Source organism: Schistocerca americana, chromosome 1 (genome assembly GCF_021461395.2).
Source record: "Schistocerca americana isolate TAMUIC-IGC-003095 chromosome 1, iqSchAmer2.1, whole genome shotgun sequence".
NCBI classification, from domain to species: domain Eukaryota; kingdom Metazoa; phylum Arthropoda; class Insecta; order Orthoptera; family Acrididae; genus Schistocerca; species Schistocerca americana.
Window position 1 is genome coordinate 436,037,679 of NC_060119.1, and position 24,460 is coordinate 436,062,138.

General features: G+C 42.9%; 1 protein-coding gene and 1 long non-coding RNA gene across 3 annotated transcripts in view; both read left to right on the forward strand.

The window, feature by feature from the left end:
* The window catches only part of LOC124602716, a 31,745-nt gene extending 26,360 nt beyond the window's left edge, over positions 1 to 5,385 (forward strand). The window contains exon 2 of the long non-coding RNA XR_006978589.1: positions 5,115 to 5,385. This is a non-coding gene — a long non-coding RNA (uncharacterized LOC124602716). The remainder of the gene's footprint in view (positions 1 to 5,114) is intronic.
* The window catches only part of LOC124602690 (serine/threonine-protein kinase 3), a 362,931-nt gene that overhangs the window by 89,665 nt on the left and 248,806 nt on the right, over positions 1 to 24,460 (forward strand). Inside the window, exon 1 of one of the 2 annotated variants that reach the window (XM_047136339.1) lies at positions 14,495 to 14,653. The exons of the other annotated variant lie outside the window; for it this stretch is intronic. The gene's annotated coding sequence lies outside the window, so the exon portion shown is untranslated. Of the gene's footprint in view, positions 1 to 14,494; positions 14,654 to 24,460 lie in introns of those variants that run through there. 2 annotated transcript variants of the gene reach the window in all.

The window sequence follows — 24,460 nt, forward strand, 5'->3', positions numbered from 1 at the left end:
TGTAATGGAATGTGGCCTAATCCCGGGGCCTTGTTTCGACTTAGGTCTTTCAGTGCTCTCTCAAACTCTTCACGCAGTATCGTATATCCCATTTCATCTTCATCAACATCCTCTTCCATTTCCATAATATTGTCCTCAAGTACATCGCCCTTGTATAGACCCTCTATATACTCCTTCCACCTTTCTGCTTTCCCCTCTTTGCTTAGAACTGGGTTTCCATCTGAGCTCTTGATATTCATACAAGTGGCTCTCTTTTCTCCAAAGGTCTCTTCAATTTTCCTGTTGGCTGTATCTATCTTACCCCTAGTGAGATAAGCTTCTACATCCTTACATTTTGCACTTCCTGTTGATCTCATTTTTGAGACGTTTGTATTCCTTTTTGCCTGCTTCATTTACTGCATTTTTATATTTTCTTCTTTCATCAAGGCCGGCCGCGGTGGTCTAGCGGCTCTAGGCGCGCAGCCCAGAACCGCGCGACTGCTACGGTCGCAGGTTCGAATCCTGCCTCGGGCATGGATGTGTGTGATGTCCTTAGGTTAGTTAGGTTTAAGTAGTTCAAAGTTCTAGGGGACTGATGACCACAGATGTTAAGTCCCATAGTGCTCAGAGCCATTTCTTTCATCAATTAAGTTCAATATTTCTTCTGTTACCCAAGGATTTCTACTAGCCCTCGTCTCTTTACCTACTTGATCCTCTGCTGCCTTGACTACTTCATCCCTCAGAGCTACCCATTCGTCTTCTACTGTATTTCTTTCCCCCATTCCTGTCAATTGTTCCCTTATGGTCCCCCTGAAACTCTGTACAACCTCTAGTTCTTTCATTTTATCTAGGTTAACCAAAACGGCCTTGCTGTTGTGGTACTGCGAACGGCTGAAACCAAGGGCAAACTACAGTCGTAATTTTTCCCGAGGGCATGCAGCTTTACTGTATCGTTAAATGATGATGGCGTCCTCCTGGGTAAAATATTCCGGAGGTAAAATGGTCCCCCATTCGGATCTCCGGGTGGGGACTACTCAGGAGAGCGTCGTTGTCAGGAGAAAGAAAACTGGCATTCTACGGATCGGAGCGTGGAATGTCAGATCCCTTAATCGGGCAGGTAGGTTAGAAAATTTAAAAAGGGAAATGGATAGGTTAAAGTTAGATATAGTGGGAATTAGTGAAGTTGGATGGCAAGAGGAACAAGACTTGCGGTCAGGTGAATACAGGGTTATAAATACAAAATCAAATAGGGGTAATGCAGGAGTAGGCTTAATAATGAATAAAAAAAAATAGGAGTGCGGGGTAAGCTACTACAAACAGCATAGTGAACGTATTATAGTGGCCAAGATAAGACACGAAGCCCATGCCTTCTTTTCTATATTTTGCGTAAAATATTCATTTGATTGTCTCAGAACTGTGTTAACATTAATATACTTAAGCATACACTGATGAAGTCTCGTAAAGTCATTTTTAGTTTCATTCATGGATTATGGAGCGATCCTTTGTATGTTAACGCACAGGCGCGTTTTGATTTCGTGGTTCTGGCACTAGTGAACTGGGGTAAGCCCCGGAACACTCGCTTGCCGCTGTACCTGTTACAATGATAGAGCGCTTGTTAGTATTCAAAATATTTCTTTTGCTGTAATGATTTCAAAAAATTCTGTATGCGTTTTGTAGTTTTGTGATCCTTTTCTTATTGGGTGTCGAGTTCAGTGCCGTTTTCTATTTACTGTCTTCCAGGTATTAGGTATTTTCTGCTTGTTACCTTTCCGTACTTCGTTCCTGGTGGCTGTCTGTACATTTTGTGTCCATGTACTGCATTTTTTTGCTACGATATTTGTAGCCCTGTTTGGATGAGATTTTGTGTAGTGTATGTAGAGCTTCTTTGACTTGTTTTTGTTATGGTGGTTATTATCAGCACAGGCCAGATATTTTATCCTGATGGTTCTACCATTCTCTCTCCCCATATTTACCCCATTGTCTCATATCCTGATTATTTTCTCCAAAACTGAGTTACAGGCCAACTCCCACTCTCACTCTTGGTTCAGATGGCTCTGAGCACTATGGGACTTAACATATGAGGTCACCAATCCCCTGGAACTTAGAGCTACTTAAACCTAACTAACGTAAGGACATCACACACATCCATGCCAGAGGCAGGGCTCGAACCTGCGACCGTAGCTGTCGCGCTGTTCCACACTGAAGCGCCTAAAACCGCTTGGCCACACTAGCCGGCTCACACTCTGTCTTGACTTTGAATGGTTCCTAGATCTCTCCCAGGAACTTCACTTTGGATGCTGTATTAGTTATTGTGTTCTGGATTAGCTTTATGGTCTTGTTGTCCATCTTCATATCTTCCAGTGTGTCGAAGACAGTTTCTTTATACATGGAGTCGTAGGCCTTCTTGAAGTCGACGAATGTAATTGCAGTGTTCCTGGACTTTCTTGTTGATTTTCTGCTGTCGCCAGAACTGTTCATTGCATGATCTTCCCTTTTTGTACCCTCTTTGGTATTTTCCTGTCTTTGGATCTGTGTGGGGCTCTAGCCAATTTAACAGGACTTTGGATAGATTTTTGTATTTCACACGCAGCAGTTATTACGGGCCTGTGGTGTATTAGAGCTGATTTCTGTTCATCTGGTACCTTTCCTGTTTCCCAGATGTTGTCGATGATTCTGTGTATTTTGGGTGCAATGTTGTCATGGTCCAATTTCCAAATTTCCGAAATCTGCTATTTTTCAGTAACTTTATTATTTGACAATATTTTTTAAAGATTTCCTCGTGTGTTTGAGGGGGTGGGGGGTTGGAATCCAGGTTAGGTACTAGCTTTCGAACTGTCATCACAGTCGCATCATGTGTCGAGAGTTCAGGTGCCCATTACAGAGACATTTGTGGATTTTGGGGTTTCACCCATAACGTTAGCCATCCTGGTTACCTTCCGGAGCCAGATGGCCCCAGGTTTTCTAAGTCGTTGTTACTACTCCTACTTGTTGCTTGATGAGTCCCTGGGCTTTGGACTGACAGTGGCGAAGTTTTTACATGCCGCGTGTCTCTCCTAAGGGTCGTCGGGCACTTTTTTTTTTCGTGTTTCAGCAGATATTTGCAATTTCGTCTTTGTAACGTGTAGCTGGAGACAGCCCAAACAAATACTAATCGTCACATCTTCCATGTGACACCCAGCCCCGATGGAAAGCGTCGATTTCTTTCCCACTACAAACTAAGTTACTTTCAAAGCGTAATTTTACGTGCCCATTCGAGTTTGCGGTCCGAAATTAATCTAGTGCGATGGTTGTTTTATCGATATGTATTAACAGGAATAGTAAAAAAGTAAGACTAACCAGTACTCCAACGGCTACTAAACAGCGCTGCTGTGTGGAGGTATCAGTCAGCGCGGGCCAGGGCTCTCGCTGCTGGAGTGCTGGTTAATCTTAGTGTTTTACTGTTTCTGCTAGTACATATCGATAATACTAATATCGCACTAGGCTCATTTTTGACCACTCTGTCCAATGGGCACGTAAAATTTCGCTTTAAAAATCATTTTGTGTGTATAGGTGAAACAAACCGAAGCTTTCCATCGACGCTGGGCGTCTCGTGGAAGACGCGATGTGAACTGTATTTGTTTGCGCTGACTTCAGTTACACGTTGCAAAAACTAAATTTCAAATACCTGTCGAAAGACAAGAGAAAATTCGCCAGCGACTCCTGGGGGGGGGGGAGGGAGTAGGGACTTCACGGAAGCTCTCCTGCGAAACTTGCGAGACTAGCAATTCTGGAAGAAAGGATACTGCGGGGACATGAGCCTGATATGATAGGGCGGAAGGATGAGTGACGTTAATGTAAGATTTCAGTGGACCATTAACAGCTGGTAGCTGTCAAGCACACACGTAATCAGTAACAAACAACACATAGTGACATGACAACTCCCCGGCCACTGCGGCATGGGTTCCTCGTTTTCAATTTCTACAAAGTAGGTCCTAAAACTTCTTGTTAAAACAAAAGCTGAAAAAACAGTGGTTGCGTGTGAGGAAACGCGAAATTCTAAAATGTGACCACCCTAATTTATATTCGTACCTGAGTTGTATAAATAGGCGTTCCGTTACTATGGCCTTCCGGGGGGGGGGGGGGGGGGGGGTGGTGGTTTGGTGCTCTTGATACTTCTTATAACGATATTTTAACGAGTTTCTAAGCATTTGAAAAGTGTGAAAGCAACAGACCAAGTAGGCATAGTTTTACGTCGCTTTAAAAGTTCTGTCGCACCGTGTCTCAAAACCAGTGATTCTGAGTTTTCCCTTCGAGCGTATACAAGAGGGCATCACGGGTGATATAGAATTTCACACTACGGTGGGTATCTTACAAAGTCAGTGAATTCTGATCGGATGGACACTAGAAGAAAAAAATTATTTTGCCGGAGGCGTGCTTCGAAAAGTTAAAAATACAGTGTCCTCTACATTCATCCCAGCATTAGTCTCGTGTAACGACCGCGAAAACTGCACACGAGAGAAGAGGAGCTTGTACGGAGGCGTATAGACTGTCGTTTCTCCCTCGCTCCATTTGCGAGTGGAACAGGAAAGGGACTGTATAGCAGCTGTACAAGGCACCCTCCGTCATACAGCGTATGGTGTGTTTCGGAATATGTTAGTAGATATAGATACTGATCCGGTAGGGGCGGTGAAGATTAGACTAGTAACATTTCGCCATGTGGCATACAGTAATTCGTCACACACTCCATTTGTGACTAGAACAGACGGAACAATCTCTACTGGAATCAGAAGTATCTTGTGTCTCGAAAGACGCAGCGCCGAAGAATGTGCATCGATTACAGCATTCCCTCGACGCAATCAGAAGTAAATCTCCCAGAGATTTCTAACACTGATCATTGATGATTTCTTGAGAACTAGGTCACCTATACAATATTAGGAAATTGGTGACGTCTACTGTCAGTACTGTTGCGTGCTTTATTATATCCTTCACTTTAGCTACCTGAAGATACTTCTGGTTTCCGGTGAGGGCCTGAATCCCTTACATTGCAGGGATGAAGCTAAACTATATCTGCTAATCGACGCTTTTTGTTAACTGTTTTGATTTATCTGTCCGTAGATGTTTTAAAATCACTAAGCTCATTTCTTTTTTCGTTGCAGGTGAGTCCGAGATCATTTGACACCTCACGGTTGTGCTGCGTCTTGGTGTCGCCCGTAGCAGGAGATCACAGCTGCCTCTTTGGAGTGTGCCAACTTGAAAAGATCTAGTTTGTCTGCCCTTGGAGATAACCTCACCCAGTGCGAACACTTACATTCGTTTTAGAGAATTCTACGTTATTTAACGCTTCTGCCAATGTATATCAACTGGTTCAGTTGAAAGATTTAACCAATAGTGTAACACTTTTGAGCTGAAAAAAAAAGTTGTAAATTATCACAAACTGTTGAAATTTACATTTCACCAACACTCCAAGCCTAGAACTGTGAAACTGATAAGGAAGATTATAAAAGCCCATAATATTTGTTAATATGCGAAGCACTGACTTAAAATTTCTTGCAGATGATGTCCAAAGTTTACTAATTAAGAATAAGGTGATACAGAAGACTTTACCGAAGTGAACGTAAACAAGTTTTTCTTATTTGCACGTTTTGTAATGAAGTCATCTAATGTTGGTCTATGCATAGCCATTACCATTTGCAAGCAAAGGGAGTGTCCTGTGAAATAAAAGAAAAACGAGAATTCACATTGCACGAGAAAGACAGTTTTTAGATGTTTAATCCTACACTTCTAGCGTGAGTAGTTCTTGAACTGTTGTCAGACCGTTGCCGCTAGAAATTAAAAAAAATCAGTTCAGCTGCCGGTCCAGGACACAATTTTAAGCTTTCATTGTACACATCGCGCCTGTCGGGCCTGGCGACTCGTGTCATTTTGAGATTTTGTTGCACTTTTACGACCTTATTAAATTATGCATTCATTGGCAAAAGCTGTGTGTAGGATAAAGCGATTTCCCAACAACCTAATCCGCAAGACAATTGTCTTTACCTGCAGACCATATATCTGATGCCATCACTTGGTTTTCTAGTTCCCTACATAGGCGCCTCTGGCGCGTAGCACACAAACTTTGTCACATGCGTGCGTTTAGTATCTTGTTCGACAAACCAAAGAAATTTATTGAAATGCCGTAGAATGTTATGGATGCAGATGTAGGGTTATCTCTTAACTAGTTAAAATTCATGCAATGGAGTTTCATTTGAAGCTGGAAAGTGGCACGACCGTTACCTGGACATCGGCGGAAAACTTCAAAGCTGAAGTGGATTCCAGGTGGGATAATCCATCGTAAAGCCGGAGAACAATACAGTCGTCTCGTAAGTCATTACTATACAAAAGAAGTGAAAAAATGTCACAATCAGGTCACTTTATGTGGCTGATTAAGATTTCAATCACGCCGGATAGATCCGCTTAATTGGAAACCTGGTCGTAAGTGTGGTCTAACGATGCTGTATTTCGGTCTAGTGCGTGGAAAATTAAGTAGCTGTGTTGGCGATGCAGACTGCGTCTTGACTGCAGTTTCCTGTACCTGTGTTTTTAACGCGTAGCTGAGCGTACCAAACGCGATATGACCATGTCTCTTTGTTAAGAGAAAGACATGTAGTAAACAGGGCATGACGCACAATCGGTTGCCGCCGTTGATAAAGACATTACTGTGGAGAATGACGAATCGTCAAGCGATAAGGAAGTCTTAGGGTGTATGGTGCTCCGTAGTGAGCTGTGATAGTTTCCTGGTATGAGCGGCAGTTGCTTTTGCATGTGCTTTGTCCAGTGTTCCACGACCAGCGGACATTATTCCTGCTGAGTCAACACCGTAAATTACGACCGGAATTTTTGATGTAAGCTGCCATCAGGCGTATCAACAAACATCAAGTAGTGCCCTTCTTTCTTTACTCAACCCCTTACTACAGCTCCCCAGCGTAAGCTCGCTTAATGTGTATTGATGTCCGTGTGAGAACTACACGAGGCCTCCTTGCGTTGAATGTTTTACAAGACTCCTTCCGCTCACCAGAGCCCAACATTGAGCACAATGTCTGTCTGATACAGGCTTGGCGGTAAAGTGGCCATTGAATGATTTTTGTACTGTCCTTAAAGCGCGGAGAAAAGTTGAAAGGCCATTGAAGATTTAATTATCGTAGCTTATACAGTACACGCTCGTATTTTCAGCACGAGTGTTAACGAAAAACAAAAAAAAAAAAACAAAGTTTGACCAGTGCGTACTGAAGCAACTAAAACCGGAGTTCTGGATTAAGTTAACATGACGGCGTCATTAGATGAGATTCTGCCATTGACGACGTATCGACACTTGAGCGGATCTTTGGTACAAATGTCTCACGTTCGTCATGTATAAATAGTAGCTGTAGGATTACGACACGAAATATTGCAATTTACAAAAAGAAAGAAAATGTAATTAACATAATTCTTTTGCTTGTCGAACGAAGCGATGTTACATTGTGCTGATGCATCATTGTTGAACTGTTCTAAATTTACGGGGGGTGGGGGGGGGGGGGTAGGAGGAGGTAGCGGTTGTAACATGAGTCATATATAAAAATTTATTTACTGTGTGAACTTGTTTCATTAATATTTTACTACTACTTATTAACATTTATTTTCATTTTTTGTTTGTGTGCTGCCGCTTTGGTACTCAACTCTTCGTTTGTTACAGTGAATTATATTACTTAGATGTAGCCTTTGCAGTTTTGAAATTGTACCGAAAGCAAGGCAACACAAAATTCCAAACTCTACTCGGAGCAGTATGTATGCAAATGCTTACTAACAACGATGCGTGTTTAGAAAAGACACAATAGCCCTCATATGAAAGGAGACGCAGCGCAAGAACCACGCCATATATAACGTTATGCAAGCGTTAAAACTGTTTCTATTGTTAGTAAGGATTGAACACATTTTGTTTTTATTTTTTAATGAGAGTCGTTCAGAGAAAGTTAAACTCAATAGTGTGCTTTGCTATCTGGCTTTGTGTGAGTTGTAGGCACTTTCGTGTATGTATATTATTTTCAGGTATTCGCAGTGTACATATTCACAAAGAAATCTACGTAGTCGTAAGTATCTGAGTGCGACTCTTCAGAAAACGCCCTGAAATAGTATTTTCCAGTATTCCCTACAAGTACAATTCCCACCACGTCGTGAGGGTGTTTCCTTTTTTTTCTTGTATTGCTACTGTGATAAGATTTTCGTTCATTCCAGGATCTTGTGGCGCACTCCTTCGCTGATAAGCATACATTGGAGGACGGCGGAGTTGCATACGTTTGCAATAGTGTAGGACGCATATACCGAAATAGAGAAGCGTTGCTTTTGAGGACGAGGAAAGCAGTCGAGGAACACCATCTGACCAATGTACGAGTTGATCCGTTGCGTGGATACTATTCACAATTCATTATTCGATGGGGAAGCAAATACGTAACACTATGAGAATAGATGAAAGTTGGGAATAATGTACTTGAAAATGCATATACAGTAACGTGTATTTCAAATTAAATCCTTTCAATAATGTCTTCTGCATGTACGGATAATAAATACTGTAAACATATTTTCCAATATTTATTACGTTCGAGAAAATAAGGTTTCTTTCTTAACCAGAGAGAAACGTTAAATCATTACAGAATTAATCCATCGGAGCTTGTCAGCGCTCGCCTACTGACAATAAGCACCTTGGCTGGCAACGTCTCAGAAGACAACCTTTACGAGTGAAATACCAGTGGCTTGCTGACTGGATAAAGAATTTGCCGTCTCAGTGTTGTGGCGTCCCAATTGTGAAACGCTGATAGCTGTGACTGTTTGTCTCTTCAGCAGTCAGTGATATACCGGTATACAGGTAGCTTCGAAACTGATATTCATATACAGATGAAATTTTCACTTGGCAGTCTGATTAATTCCCTACAGTTTATGCAGGTTCTCAAACCGTTGCAGCCTAGTATTTCTGCACGAGTCAGTTTCCTATACAGTGTAATTGTAATTAATTAGAACAGATTCGACAGTAATAATCAATGCAATAGAAAACATAAAAAAACATTGTTGGCTGTCACTTCTTTTATTACTCCAAAATTCCAGTACTGAACTTCTAATTTTTTTCCTTGTGCGTAGTGTGTGGTTTTACCTTTCTAATGAGATTGCGAAAAAATGTTAGATATTTTACCTGTATGTAACAAACGGAAGGATAAATAAAGAAAACCTGACGATAATAATGAACCATTAGGTGGTGCAAACTGCTTACAGCATTTACTGTAACAATTTCATAGTTCCAAATGCGTTGCGTTTTCGTGACACTTCGGCGTCGTCTACAGTGCCATTGTAATATATTTAATTCGAACAGAGATTCGACAATATGAATAAGTGCAACAGAAAACATAAAAAAAATTCTTGGCTGTCACTTTTTATCCCAGTACCGAAAAGACGTAAATTACGAGGAAGTGGAATCTGAGCTATGGAAGTCTGACGAAAAAGCACAGTACCATTGTTCTTCACGTCTTTAAGCCAACTTCAGTTCCCGGTGTCAAATTGTTAAGATGTATATAAAACGCGTATACAAAGTTTCACAGTACTTTTTAAGCTGGTATGCAGTATCTGTAACAACTAAGTAATAACTAATAAAACTCAGAATACGCCAGTGCCGTCGCCACACGAATAGTGCGTTCGAGCGGTGAGCTTGCCGAGCGAGGCCGACGAGAAAGACAGGCCGCGGCGCGTACGTCACGAAGGTCTCTACTACATCTACATGATTACTCTATTAACAATAAAGTGCCTGGCAGAGAGTTCAGTGAACCACCTTCAAGCTGTCTCTCGAAAGGCGCGCGGGAGAAACGAGCACTTAAATTTTTTTGTGCGAGCCCTGACTTATTTTATCGTGATTATCATTTCTCCCTATGTAGGTGGGTGCTAACAATGTTTTCGCAATCGGACGAGAAAACTGGTGCTTGAAATTCCATGAGAAGATCCCGTCTCAACGAAAAACGCCTTTGTTGTAATGATTGCCACTCCAATGCACGTATCGTGTCTGTGGCACTATCTCACCTATTTCGCGATAGTACAAAACGATCCGCCCTTCTTTGTACTTTTTCGATGTGATCCGTCAATCCCACCTGATGCGGTTCCCACACCGCACAGCAATACTCCAGAATAGGACAGACAAGACGTGGTGTAAGCAGTCCCTTTAGTAGATCTGTTGCACCTTCTAAGTGTTCTGCCAGTAAATCGCAGTCTTTGGGTTGCTCTACCCGCAAATTATCTGTGTGTTTGTTCCAATTTAGATTATTTGTAACTGTAATCCGTAAGTATTTAGTTGAATATACAGCCTTCAGATTTCTGTGACTTATCGCGTAATCGAAATTTAGCGGATTTCGTTTAGTGCTCATGTGAATAACGTAACTTTTCTTAGCTCTGGCTCTGAGCACTATGGGACTCAACTGCTGAGGTCATTAGTCCCCTAGAACTTAGAACTAGTTAAACCTAACTAACCTAAGGACATCACAAACATCCATACCCGAGGCAGGATTCGAACCTGCGACCGTAGCGGTCCTGCGGTTCCAGACTGCAGCGCCTTTAACCGCAAACTTTTCTTCATTCAGGGTAAATTGCCACTTTTGCACCTTACAGATATCTTAAGTAAATCATTTTGCAATTCGTTTTGGTCATCTAATGACTACGAGACTGTAAATGACAGCATCATCTGCAAACCAATCTAAAACGGCTTCTAAGATTGTCTCCTATATCGTTAATATACGTCAGGAACAATAGAGGGCCTATAAAACTTTGTTGGGGACGCCGCATATTACTTACGTTTTATTCGATGACTTTTCGACTATTACTACTAACTGTGACCTGAACTCCTCTCGCTCAGCTCAACAGACAAAATGTGTTTCTAAACCTGTTAACCCCGCAGCTGGGCATGTACGTACTAACGAGAATTGCATCTTTTACAGGAATCTGCTGTTATGAAGTCTTACTGATTAACGGTACTACAACAAAATTTAATTTAAGATCAATACTCTGTGTAAGCGGGATAACGGCTTGTTTATAGCGTTTAGTCTCTTCTGCTTAACAGTCGTTATTTCATACAAGAAGTGGGCTTATGCAATTGCGTGATTTCAAATGTATTCTACCCCAGCACAGCCGATCATTGTAGGTCTAATAACAGTAAGACTCCATAATAGCGGATTCCAGTAGAAGATGCAATTCTCGTTTGTACGTATGCATCTACAATCGCACCAAAAAGTATTGGCACACGTGCGTATTTATCGTTGCTGGTTACAAACGCCGCACTTTCCGGTACACAGTACATGTACGTGCTACCTCACATACCAGACATTACAATTCTGCCCATAGTGCCTACCATTAACAAAGAAATGCAGTGTTATGGGCAAACACGTATCTCCTCTGCACACAAAAAGTATTGGCACAGAGCATGGCATCTCGGTATATTGCTGGGTTTTCAGGTACCGGAACGCCATCTGCTGACACATTAGACACTGCGTGTTGTTGACGGCCCGGTCGCCAGTATGTTGCTGTAGTGCGCGATAGTGGTCAGCATGGGGCCGAAGAAGAAGGAACATTCAGTGGCGTTGCGTGAGAGAGTGGTATTGCTCCATTCACAAGGGAGAAGCTATCGACAAATCGGAGCAGAGGTGTCTGTGAGCTACACCACGGTAAGAGCCATCATTCAGAAATATAAAGAGACTGGAACAACAGTGAATAAGTGTCGTCCTGGACGTCCAAAAGTGCTTACAACCCGAGAGCGTCGCCATATCATCGCACTTGCTCGGAAGGAACCTGCTACAAGTGCAGCAACTATTGCTGAGATTGTTCAGACAACGTCCGACAAGACGGTTAGTGTTCAGACTATACGAAATGTGTTGAATGAGGCTGACATGCATGGACGTTCTCCCAGGAAGAAGCCATACATTTCGGAAATTAACCGGCAGAAACGCCTGCAGTTTGCCAAGGACTACATCAGCAAGCCGATGGAGTTTTGGAACACTGTGATATTTAGCGACGAATCGAAGTTCAATGTGTTCGGATTTGATGCAAGAAAGAAAATTTGGCGCAAGCCGAATACGCACCTCGACATCAAACACATGCATCCCACAGTCAAACACGGTGGGGGCGGTATCATGGTCTGGGGCTGTATGGCGGCTTCCGGCGTTGGAAATCTAGCTGTAATTCACGGCACAATGGATCATATGAGATACATTGACGTGTTGCGAGGTAATTTACACGCTAGTGCACAGAAATTGGGCCTTACTGGGGTGTTTCAGTTCCAGCAAGACAACGACCCAAAACATACCGCCATGAAAACCCGGGAGTGGTTACTGTACAATGCCCCCAGAAGGGTTCTAACACCACCTCAGAGCCCTGATTTGAACCCCATTGAGAACCTGTGGGCTCATCTTGACACACAAGTCAGAAAAAGGCGTCCGTCCGGTAAAAACGACTTGGAGAAAGTGCTCCTGGAGGAATGGTCGAAAATTACCCCTGATATCACCCGGAATTTAATACAAAGCATTCCTAGGCGTTTACGTGCTGTTATAGATGCTAAAGGGATGCACACTAGCTATTAGATGGTGAACATCAATGAAGAAAACGAACACACTGTCCGATTCATATGCGTGTGCCAATACTTTTTTGGGTGCAGAAGAGCGATGTTTTTTTTCATGACACTGTATGTTACTTTAAGGACAGGTGATTTTGACATATTTGTAAACTATGTAATGTAAGGTGTCACATGTATGGGTTCTGTTCTGAAATATATGTTTCGTTTAACCTACAACCACTAAAATGTAACTGTGCCAATACTTTTTGGTGCGATTGTAGTTACGAGTTAACAGGTGTAGAAGCGCACTTAGTCTGTTCAGTTGAGCGAGCGAGCGCAGGCTCACCTTCGTGTCTTTCTCGTGGGCCTCGGTGCCGTGTTTCTGACGTAAGCGTGGAAAAAGCATGTAGACAAGTGTTTCCGAACGTGCAGAGCAATATCTAGCATGACAGCTATTCTGAACGTGCATTTTAATGTTGACGAATGAGATGGAAGAACGCCACGTACGTCATATGCTCTCTCTCTCTCTCTCTCTCTCTCTCTCTCTCTCTCTCTCTCTCTCTCTCTCTTTTCAAAACAGAGTTAGAATTCGCAATATCCGCTTCCAGTTGAAGCCCATGTTATATATATGCCGTTTTTAAGCCTCAGGAAATTGAAGTTTTCTAGTAAAACAGTCGTTAATTGTATATACTTCTTTGTAATAAAATAACTGGAAACGTCATGTTGGGTGGTCAAAGAATTATTGTAACGTGCATATTATAAAAGTATGCAGTTTGAAAGCAAAGGCACACGTAGTGAGAAATGTAAAGTTGTTGGTACACTCCCTTGTATTTAAATGTCAATAACAAATCTACGGTTAAAGCTTTCAGGAGACGGTAAGATGCGAAGTATGGTCATGTGGCGCTGGTTCGTGTGACACTGCACCCAAAAATGATTACTAGTCTTCGCCTATTCTAATAGTTTGTGATACTTCATCATTTAATAAAAGTAAATTCTACAATATTCGATGTTATACAAATATAAGTGCGTTATTTTTGAAGAGTGAGTTTGATTGACTTGATCTAGAAGACAGATTGCACTGTTTGCAGTAAGATATTGTGCGCTTTCTTGTGTTAAGTTTTGTATTTCACTTTTAAGGATTTTTGCTGCTGTTTAGGAACGGCGATCAAGAAAGAATGACCTTAGGGTTTTACTAAGAAATGAGAATGATGAAATAGTTTTGATTTTGTGGGGAGAACTATTGTAAATTTGTATCACACTGTTTCTAATGGAACTTTCATAAGTTTGTGTTCTTATTGATTAGACACGGTACTTTCCTTTTTGTCTCATAACATGTCCATGGATATTGGAGTTTCTATTTATGATACTACGGACCGAACAGTATGACTAACGTGTGGACAGTGGAGGAAATGTGCGTTTTAATACAGCTAACGTAGGAATTTACGTCCGTCCATTTCGTAAAACCTTTTCATTCGCGAGCCAGACACAGCCGACGACTGCCGCTGGAGCGCGCAAGGACCGCGTATACCGGTTTGTCACACGCACTGCATGCACCAGTTCCATCGTTTCTGAGCGCTTACTAACACGTTGAACTCGGCACGCTGAATGTTGATGTTCGATAGCACGGTCCATGTGCAGGCTTAAGTGCTACACGAGGTAAAAATGCGCCGTTCCAAAAATCACGTGATTAAAGTTGCAGTAGATTTTGCGGACAGAAGTCTCGTTCTGCGTCAGAATGCTCACGCCATAGATATTTATGCTCTGTGCGACTAAGTGAGTGTAGTGTTTGTCGACTCGGCCCACGGCTTGTGCATGCCTTCCGGTTGTAGGAAGGCGGGGCGGAATCGGCGGGCTGCGACCGTCGCCAGAGCGGCTGCCGGGTGGGGGGGAGGCGGCTCTGCCCAGCGCCCTCGCCGGCAGTCACTTGTTTGTTAGTCTGCCCGCGGCCGCGGCTCGGTTGCCTCTGCGTGTTGTCGGCTGGCTCTCGCGCTTGCGCCCTGCGTGTGCATATCTGCGTGTGCCCTCCTCGCGCAGCCCGGGGGGCGGTGCGTGCTTGTCGATAGCGGCTGGTTTCACCGCGTGTGCGCCAGCGCGACGACCTCAGACAAGGTAAACGCGCTGGACCGCCCGCCAGAAGCCGGCTGATACTCAGCTGCCTCTCGCGCCACACAGTGCCATTGTGTTGATATCTGATGATTCGGTGGTCGTCTTCCAGCACAGTCGTGGTGCGGTACACATGTTACTGGAAACAAAGGACTCGTGCCTTAGCGTCTACCTGCCATTGTATTTGAGGCAGCTGCACTTTCGATATCGTTTTCTGCACATGCCTACATCGAGCGCTTCCATCGTAATATTTTTATATGCCTCTGTCTGAAGGCTCCATGACTGTGCTTCGCGGAAGACTGACCCAGAATCAACAAGGAGGAAAACAGGTTCACCTTAGTCCCACACCGAGTTCGCCGAAAGTAAATATTTGCGAAGCTGGTATCGCACTTCCTCGTTAAGAGTGTGACTTCAAAAACGTGTAATTCGTTCGAATTGTGGCTACAATACTCCTGTCTACCATGAACTCAGCGGAAAAATCCATTTATTATTGGGGGCATAGACTATCGTAAAATTGAATTTGGATCTTTAAGTGTCTTCGACGGTTTTGTTAGCGCCAATCCATTTAACCTGGCTGTCCCAAATTTTCCTGTCTTTACATGCCGTAGCAAGCGCCTAAGCATTCGTAAACAACGCTCAGCAAGCCGTGCGATAGCGCATACGGAAGTTCCTTGTTTTTGTTGACGTGCACTTTTTCCTGCTTTGTCTTCCTAGAAGCATTCTGATATCCTCCATAAGCACATTTCCTAGATATTTTTGTGAAACTTCGTGTTGTTGAGAAGTATCATCACGAGTCTTGCTCAGGGAGGCATCAAATGTCCGAAAGTACATCGCTCCATATTTAAATGAAGATGGCAGTTGCTTCAGCACTTCCTTAAAAAAGAAGAAAGTCGACACCCTGCGTACCACATGTGGTGAAAACACTGTAGAGATGGCTGTTAATGAATTAATGGATGCGTGTACTATAGTTTGTGTACCTGATAAAAGCTGCCACGCAGGAAAAAAAGTCAATAGAAGCGATCTTCTTGCACGAACAGTGTTTCTACACAATTATACAAGTAATCACAGTTGGTAGATCGTCACTTCGTCCGTCCTTTAGCGATGTTTATCGGAGTCTGGGCTGCGGAACCGGTTTTACACAGCCGACTTTGTTTAAAGTGGCTAGGTGGGTACACTTCATATGCCAGAGTGTAAATCGGCACCATTCACGTGTCAACTTGGGAGGTTAAAAAATTCTGGCTGCATTGTGTAGTAACAGATTTTGTGTCTCTTGCTTTGTTTTGACACATTGCGAAGGTTGTATGAAGTCTTGATATTTTTGTACGTGTATTCCGACAGAAGAGGCGCCAGATATGTGAATTTTGTCTTTGAATACCTAATCAAAAGGTTCACACTGTGCATGACAGACTATAAATAGATGGAAAATTGTTTCAACATTGAATAAAAATTAAGTGGTCGTACGGCATTACTGGCCAAGAGAGTGGGGTTATGCGGCGCCTGGTGATTTTTTTAACTCCATTTCAGCCACTTGCGCGTCTTTGTGATGAAGATAGAGAAAATGATTGGTACAATACAAATACCCAGTCCCCGAACGAAGAATATCTTCGATGAAGTCGAGAATGGTATTCGTGACCTTGCGATCTAGAAGCGGCGAAGCTCAACAGTGAATAAGACAACGCTATTGGAGAAGGAAAACAGTTTTGTGAGTTGGCAGTTAGAAAGAATAAAGAATAAGTAAACAGGCGCTGTGGGCCAAACCACTTCGAATTACAGTTTTTATCTGTTCCCATTTACCAGTGTGGACCATTTATCACACTACCTTCGTCGAGAACATCCACTATCAGTATCGCTTTGGACTTTAGTACTGTTATTAGCACTGCTTGTCCCTTAATTCTGGTACTGTAGACTGACGTTGTCGGAGACGGACAGTCCCTCCCAACCCTACTTTAACCATCCAAATTCCAAACTGCACAGCAGACATTTCGTAACAGAAGCAATTTTGGCGCTGACGTGGAAACGGACGACCAGCCTTGACAGGCGAGTCTAAGTACAGGAATAATTCGCCAGGTGCGCTGCAGTGGAGCGACTTGTCACGATTAGACGCTAGAGATGAAGCTTTACGGACTCGTGACGTTCAGGCACTTACCAGTTCATGTTACTCCCTCTGTTTTGTTCTGTCGCAGCTAAAGAAGTGTGTTTTACGCGTAGAATTTCGTGGATGCGATTTACCCGGCTGGACAGCTTACGTGGCAACTTTGGCTCGATGGGGTTGCGAGACGGTTGGCGGGGTGTTGCCGCAGCGCTGTTGCACGTACGCACTTGCGCCCCGCCTGCCGGAAGCGGTGTTCGCGCCGTGGCGTGCTCGCAGCGCCGGAAGTGAGTCACCAGGGCGGCTCGCGCTGCGGCCGCTCCATTTCTTGTTGGCGCGGCTGTTCGGCCCGAGCAGACACCCCCCCCCTCCCCCCCATCGCACATACACAACCACCGCTGTGCTCAGTATTGGGCGCGCTTTCCGTGGTCCGGAGATCCGATCGCGCTGTCGGAATCGAAGTTCTAAGCCTCTTTTTTACTCGAGCAACTTTCTCCTTTCGTTCGTGGCAAGTGAGTCTGTAGCAGCACCTCTGCCGTATTATTCCAGTACCGCGACTTGCTTGTCTCAAGTGGTCGTACTAGAATAGTGCTTGTGACAGTACTGACTGTTTAAAGTGAAGTTATGAGGGATTCTTCGTGCAAGAAGTTCGAATGTGGGGATTTACGGACTAGCAGTGATAGCAGATCGTGTTATTTACCAAAGCAAAATTCATAGTTGATATTCTTGACAAAGGTCTTACGCTAAACTCTCCACAGTGTTAAAGTGGGGAAAATGTCTTACGAGCATTTCAAAAATATATCACACAATATTTAGAAGGCTGCACCTAGTCCATTATTCACTGTTATCATTTGTATCTATTGATTCGAATTGGTTGACTTTCGAAACAACTTGCATTAGAAAACTATTTATGCTGCACATAGGGAGGACTATTTTTTCCAGGCATTGTAAAACACTAATATTGTGTAGCTTTCAGATATTTGGTCTCGTGTGGGAAACACGCAAAAAGAAGTATCAGGTTCTCATGGAATCTTCGCCAACTGTCATGAAAATAAAGCAAACACACAAGAATGAAGACGGCGAGAATTCGTTAACTTAAGATTCTGTGCGGTCTCCCACATATCAGTAGATTAAAATTCTACAGTCAGCGCAATCAGTTAATGATTAACGTCGCCAAAGCACTCCTGGCGTGGCTAGCGGCTTATTTACTTGCTGACATGTGACGCGCATGCACCACGATCAGTCGATTTAGAGAAAGCTTGTAGCATCAAATAGTGTTTATCATGTTCCGTGCACAAAAGGCGTCAGGACAAGTGAAGGATGGTACTTTTTTTTATTTTTTCTAAACTTTGCTGCACAGAAAACTACACTAATATTGCAGCATATTTTCTGTATCCGTTATCACAACCCGACGTAGGTTGCCATCTGGCTCCTGATTGTTAAGCTTTTAGCAACGTCTTTCAAGGTAGTCTAAAAAATAGTGTATTGAGGGATAATCACTTACTTTCAGTTGTAGAGAATGCAGAGGGAAGTCAGTTTATGCGTTGAGTATTGGGAACATAGGGCATTTCAGAGCGATCTTGAGTACGAAAATTCAAGACTCGCATTATTTTATGCGCGCACAACAATAAGGATTTACTACTTTCTATGCGTAGCAGACAATCACACGAAATCCAAAGAAAAATGTATTAGCTGCTGCCAACGAATTCTCAGAGGAACTGTTTCAAAATTTATTACAATCGCCTCTAAAATTACTTAATACACTACTTTGTTAAAAAGACATCGCTATTCCACGCAGGAAGCCCGCCCCCCCCCCCCCCCCCCCTCAGCGAAACACCTGACTTTTTCACCTTCACAGAACATTCGCTTTCCCATTTTTAAAAAGCCGTTTTCGTACCAGCTTACCCAGATTACTCTTCGTACATGTTTAATTGCAAGTATAAGACTTCGTGTTCTCAAGTGGAATCAGAAACATTGTCATAGATAAACGAAAACAAACGCCGAATTTTAATTAAAACGTTTAATACCGTAAGAAACTACATACAGTATCTGTGGAATTGAGCAAAACTGGATTACGTTTTATGATTTATACCCACCATAGTTATTCCAAAATATTTTCGCCATTCCACATGTTACTACGCGGTAAGAATTGCCTTAGATCCACTGAACTGCTCTTTACAACTGAATACAGTGAATACAAAATATATTTATTAGAGAGAGTACCATTCAACACCACGATACGTCTACAATCATTAGTGAAGAGAGTTACATTACGAAAGTCTTACCAACAAATTTCAGGTATTGCTTTCTCTATAGTTACTGTGTACTTTGGACAATTAAAACATTTGGTTACAAAGACAAGTACATTATAAATATATTGCTTTTTCAATGAACGTTAAAATTTTGATCTGTCTATATCTGCTGGAGCTACCTGTTGCCCATGTACGGAGGTAATCTCTCTCCGAAGAGCAAGTTCTCATTGTATCAAATCCACCGTTATTTTTAAGTGTCATATCTTCCACGTCATTCTGCGTCACTATGTAAAGGAATTGCACGTGGTTAGTGTAGTAAATTTAACAGAGGAGCTACGCACACTTTCTTTCAGAGGTTATTGTCACAGTGAAGAATTACTTGTCTGAGACGGCAGTTTCACTTTTAAGACTCACGGAAGTAATGTCGGGCCGTTATACAGGCGTAAAAAATACAAAGAAGGCAGTGCGACTGTTTGTTCAGCACTTATTTTCGCCGTAAAACCTTCCCGACGTGTGTTTCAAGAATGACTGACTGACTTACTTCTGCTACTTCGTAGAAATATGCTTCAATAATTGCAAGAACCCCATTCATTACGGAATCTGCGATTGTCCCTCAGCTCGTATACATCTCTTTCCCGTAGAGATCGTACACGAGATGAAACAGCTAATACAAAGACATGCAAGCCTTTTTAATTTTTTTAGTTACATTTATGAATGAAAACCTGAGAATACGCACTTAGAGCCATTAAATGCACATCAGTATTAGTGTCCTCCATTGCTGATATCCGCCCTGCTCGATTTCAAAACGTTGACTTCTGTATGTTCATGGTTCTACGCCGTATGGATTGTGCCTTGGCAGGACGAGACACATTTTAAGTCTTAACGCCAGTTGATATAAAGGAATTCTTCAGCTCACCAGTAACTAGCTTTTTGCTTACACAAAGCTTCAATCCGGTACTGAAGCTACTAAGTTAGGCGGAAGAAACAAAGTACTGAACATTAAGATAAATTGTGATTCAAACTTCGTTCAATATGTTTGGTGGTTTTCTCTGAAGTGACGACCTTGTGCATCCTCCTTGAAAAGTAAAATACTCGTAAAATAATTCGTGACAGAGCCAGCTGACTGTTGTAGTCCAGAGGAATCCCATTATATTATGAAACTAGAGATTGTAAGATGAATGCCATAAATGGCGTTGGCTTTTTCTGGGATTAATAGTCCTGCCTCCGGCTTTCCCTTCAACTCTACCGCAGTCGTGTATGTGGCGTTCGGGGCAGTTAGTAAGCGCCATTGTGCTAAAAACGTTAAGTGTGGGACTGGAGAGCACAATCGTGTCCAGAAGGCTAATACCAGAAGAGACATCAAATATATTCTTCAGGTCATTAAGGTGCTTGACAGGATTTTTTTTTGTATTGCATACGATTTTTTAAATGAATTGACCATGCGGTAAAATTATTGCCTATAGGCCGCCGTGGCCAATGCCTGTTACCAGTACTGTATCAGATATTTACGGGCGCAGTTAAACTCAGTCGTTATGTCAAGATAACGGATTTTAACTTTTCGTGACGTGCAGTTCCTATGGTGGCTGAATATTGATGGGTCTGGATTTTATCATGTGTGTTCTAGTGTTATTTTAACTGACTTCACAATGGAATCTCGATGAAGCATTTTAAATAATTACACAAGGAAACACTTTTTGCGCATTTTTCTGAAAAATTATTTCAAGAATCTTTGTGAAACATGTGCACAAACATGTTTCTTCATACGTAGGTGTTTTGGGTTATTGAGCCGGGTGAAATGTAAGGGAGGCAGTGATTTGTATCATATTCACGAAGTATTAGTTTTGAAATACTACAATGCGAATTTAAAGCTCCGACGATGAGTAGTTCTGTTATGAGGAAAATGTTACTTTTGTCAATTTCTCGTTTAGACAGAGCTGTAATTGTAATAGCAAGGAATTGAACGAGACCGTTCAGTACAGGACACTTTCTTTTCCGAAGAACGTCGTTGGCTATATCTGAGACAAAACGGTTAAGTATTCGTCAGGTATTGTAATGTTTCGTATGCAACATACTGGTACTGTAACGTTTGTGTTAGTGTGCTCGTCAAATTGAAGAAAGGCACAATCTTGAACAGACCGATATTTTAGTGGATGGTATACCGTACTACGAACACTTAAATCTCTTGAAGATTTTTCTCCACTGTGAGTAGCAACTGGCTATTGTACCGAAGTGATTGTCTCTAACTATGTATGCGCTGTTTCGTGAAACGAGGGGAAGTATCCGGTAACTATGGTGTCCCCATTACAAGTTTAACAACTCACACAGCAGTATTTCTCAAAAAAGTCATTGTACAAGACAGCCTTCCACAGCAGGTACTTGAGACAACGCGTATTGGCTCTGAGCACTATGGGACTCAACTGCTGTGGTCATCAGTCCCCTAGAACTCAGAACTACTTAAACCTAACTAACCTAAGGACATCACACACATCCATGTCCGAGGCAGGATTTGAACCTGCGACCGCAGTGGTCGCGCGGTTCCAGACTGTAGCGCCTAGAACCGCTTGGCGACTCCGGCCGGCAGTCAACGCCTATTTATTGCGGTTGTTTTAATTAATGGTATATCCTCTTTCTGTTGTATATGGAAACAGGACAATCAAATCCACCTTTAAAGTGGAGAATGCGTTTTCAAATATTTCGTAATTCTGATTGGCACGTTGCTACACTAACCAATTCCGAAACATGCAATAACAGCTTTATTTTTATTTTTCTGTGACCTTGATGGATCTTTAACGTGCTCTTCGTACTGGCCGCGAGCTTGCGAGAGCTTTTGGCCTGCGTCCCTGTGCACTTGGTTGCCAAGATCTCTGCTATTTATAAACGCCGAGCTGCCGCCACCGTCACCACCATACCGTCGCCGTCGTCTTCTCTCTTCCGCATCGAAACTGATTTTTTTTTTTTTTGAATTGACGCTTATAGAATGGTGTTGGAAATCTCATAGCGATACGAACATTTAGCCTGCCCTCGTAAAGTCACTGTGAACGAAATCGTTCTTATTAGAGATGGTCAAGAACATGTGAAACTGTGACTTCTGCGAACTATCAATGCCGCCTTGAGCGATTGATTACTCTCGTAATGTGACTGTTCTTGGTCGGGCGTAATGGCGCGGTGTTTTTATTCAAATATACATACACTATTTGATCACCTATTAGTGGACATTAATACGGGGTGTGTTTACTCTTCGTCTTTATAATGGCTTGAACTCTGCCTGGAACACTTTTTGCTAAGTTAAGGCGCATTTTCAACACTGAATGTACACGACTGAAGACGACAATCATGAGACATCCGACGTTAGTATATCCTCAGAAGTAGTCCAAAATAACGCAGTGAAGGTCAACGGTCAACACCAATTTCCGAGCAGTCTCCGGTGCAGAGGCCAAGTAGTGATGATGGTGAAAACCAGACACCGGTGTCTCCCTCGGTGGCTGGTGCGGCACGGCGTTGTATCGAGCGAAGGCTCCGTTCGGCACTGTTGAACAGTGGGTGAAGTCGGAATCAGTCCATGATCTCGACCGCAGATGCCTCGTTGCGGCTTTGTGCCACCCTGAAATATCCAGGCCGCATAGAAATACTAGAGGAACTGAAACTTCCTGGCAGATCAAAACTGTGTGCCGGACCGAGACTCGAACTCGGGACCTTTGCCTTTCGCGGGCAGGAGAGCTTCTGGAAAGTTTGGAAGGTAGGAGACGAGGTACTGGCAGATTTAAAGCTGAGAGGACGGGGCGTGAGTCGTGCTTGGGTAGCTCAGTTGGTAGAGCACTTGCCCGCGCAAGGTAAAGGTCCCGAGTTCGAGTCTCGGTCCGGCACACAGTTTTAGTCTGCTAGGAGGTTTCATATCAGCGCACACTCCGCTGCAGAGTGAAAATCTCATACTAGAGGAACTATTTGCGACCAGGTGGTGTGGTGTGGGGAGACTAACAAGTCCGCAGTTCCAGCAATCTCTGGCGGCGCTCGCTCTGCCAGTGTGCGTTACTGAAGCTCTGTGGTTTATTGATGTAACCCCTTCCAGGTTAGGCCACAGGTACACCAGTGCTTTGAGAAGTGTTGCATGTCGGTAGTTTAACTTTCAATGAGGTGCCTGTGGAAGAATGAAAGCCCATTCTTCCTCAAAATCTAAAACTCGGCAGGATAGTGATGTTAAACGCTGGATTCTAGAGAAGTCAACGTTCTAGCTAATCCAAAAGAGGTTTCATCGGGTTCAGGTCAAGGCCTGTACATTTCAGAAACGTTTGCCTCACTGACGCAGCTTTATTATGGGGTGAATTTTCATACAATCAAACAATCGTCTACGAACTGTTCATTTACCGTGTGCAGCACACACGTCTGTTAAATGTGTTCAAATCCTTCGGGATCTAGCGTTTTCTTGAGCGCCAGAAATATTTCTTGATTTCACTTTCCACACCAGCGTATAGGTCTTGAGCTGAAACTTTACACTTCATACGTTGAATCACGTCTCCTCCTCTACCTTCCTTACTTATGATATAGTCACTTCAGCCTGTCCTTTATTTTTTAATCTTTTTAGTTGTCGTCTGTCTCTTTAGGTTTATGCACAGCTATGTCCACCCAATAAAAACAATGTTTGTTTCTGATCTCTCTTTTCGACTTTGGTAGGGTTTATGAAGTGTTTTGGTCACCGGACAAACAGTTCTGATGTTACCCATCCAAATACTGTGTTTGGTGGAGCTCCATTTTTCTCAAGACGTCATTTATTTTGCTGCACGTACATATTGACATCGAAGATACTATGAATTCGCCTGCTGCATTGCGCGCGCGCGCGCGCGCGCACGCACACACACACACACACACACACACACACACACACACACATTTGTCGTAAGATACCTTTCTCCGCTTGTGATCGCGCCCACTTGGTGATTGGCTTTTCGGGCAGTTACTTTATTTTTTAAACTGTGGACAACTGGAATTCAACCACGTTATGTATTTGGTCAGCAATAAAGTTATGTTCATCTAGTATTTCCTCGTATTTATCAAAAAACTCATTAACACGCTCTTTATTAAGCCTCTTCTTTCGTGCCACTGATATTGCTTCGGAATTGCTGGTAATTAACACTTTTGAAATAATGGAATGACAACCTGCTATTGAGAGATTCTTTTACATGAAATGCAAGTAAATACACTGTTTAGTTTTTCTAACATTAATAACAGAAGGTTATCATTTTGTGGCGCAACTTCCGAACGCAGCAGGCAGTTGCGGGGGGGAGGGACCACAATTTAGGCGGTCTTTCTCACGGTACCCGTCATCTTGCTGCTGCTGCTTTCTCAGATGCTCTAAGAGCAACTTCTTGTAGCCGTATAAGATGGCTGTAAAGCCAGAAATATTACAATACATCTTTCGATGACTTGTTCCTCCATCTTTTATTACATGGTTAAAACGAGATTCAGAAGTGCTGATCT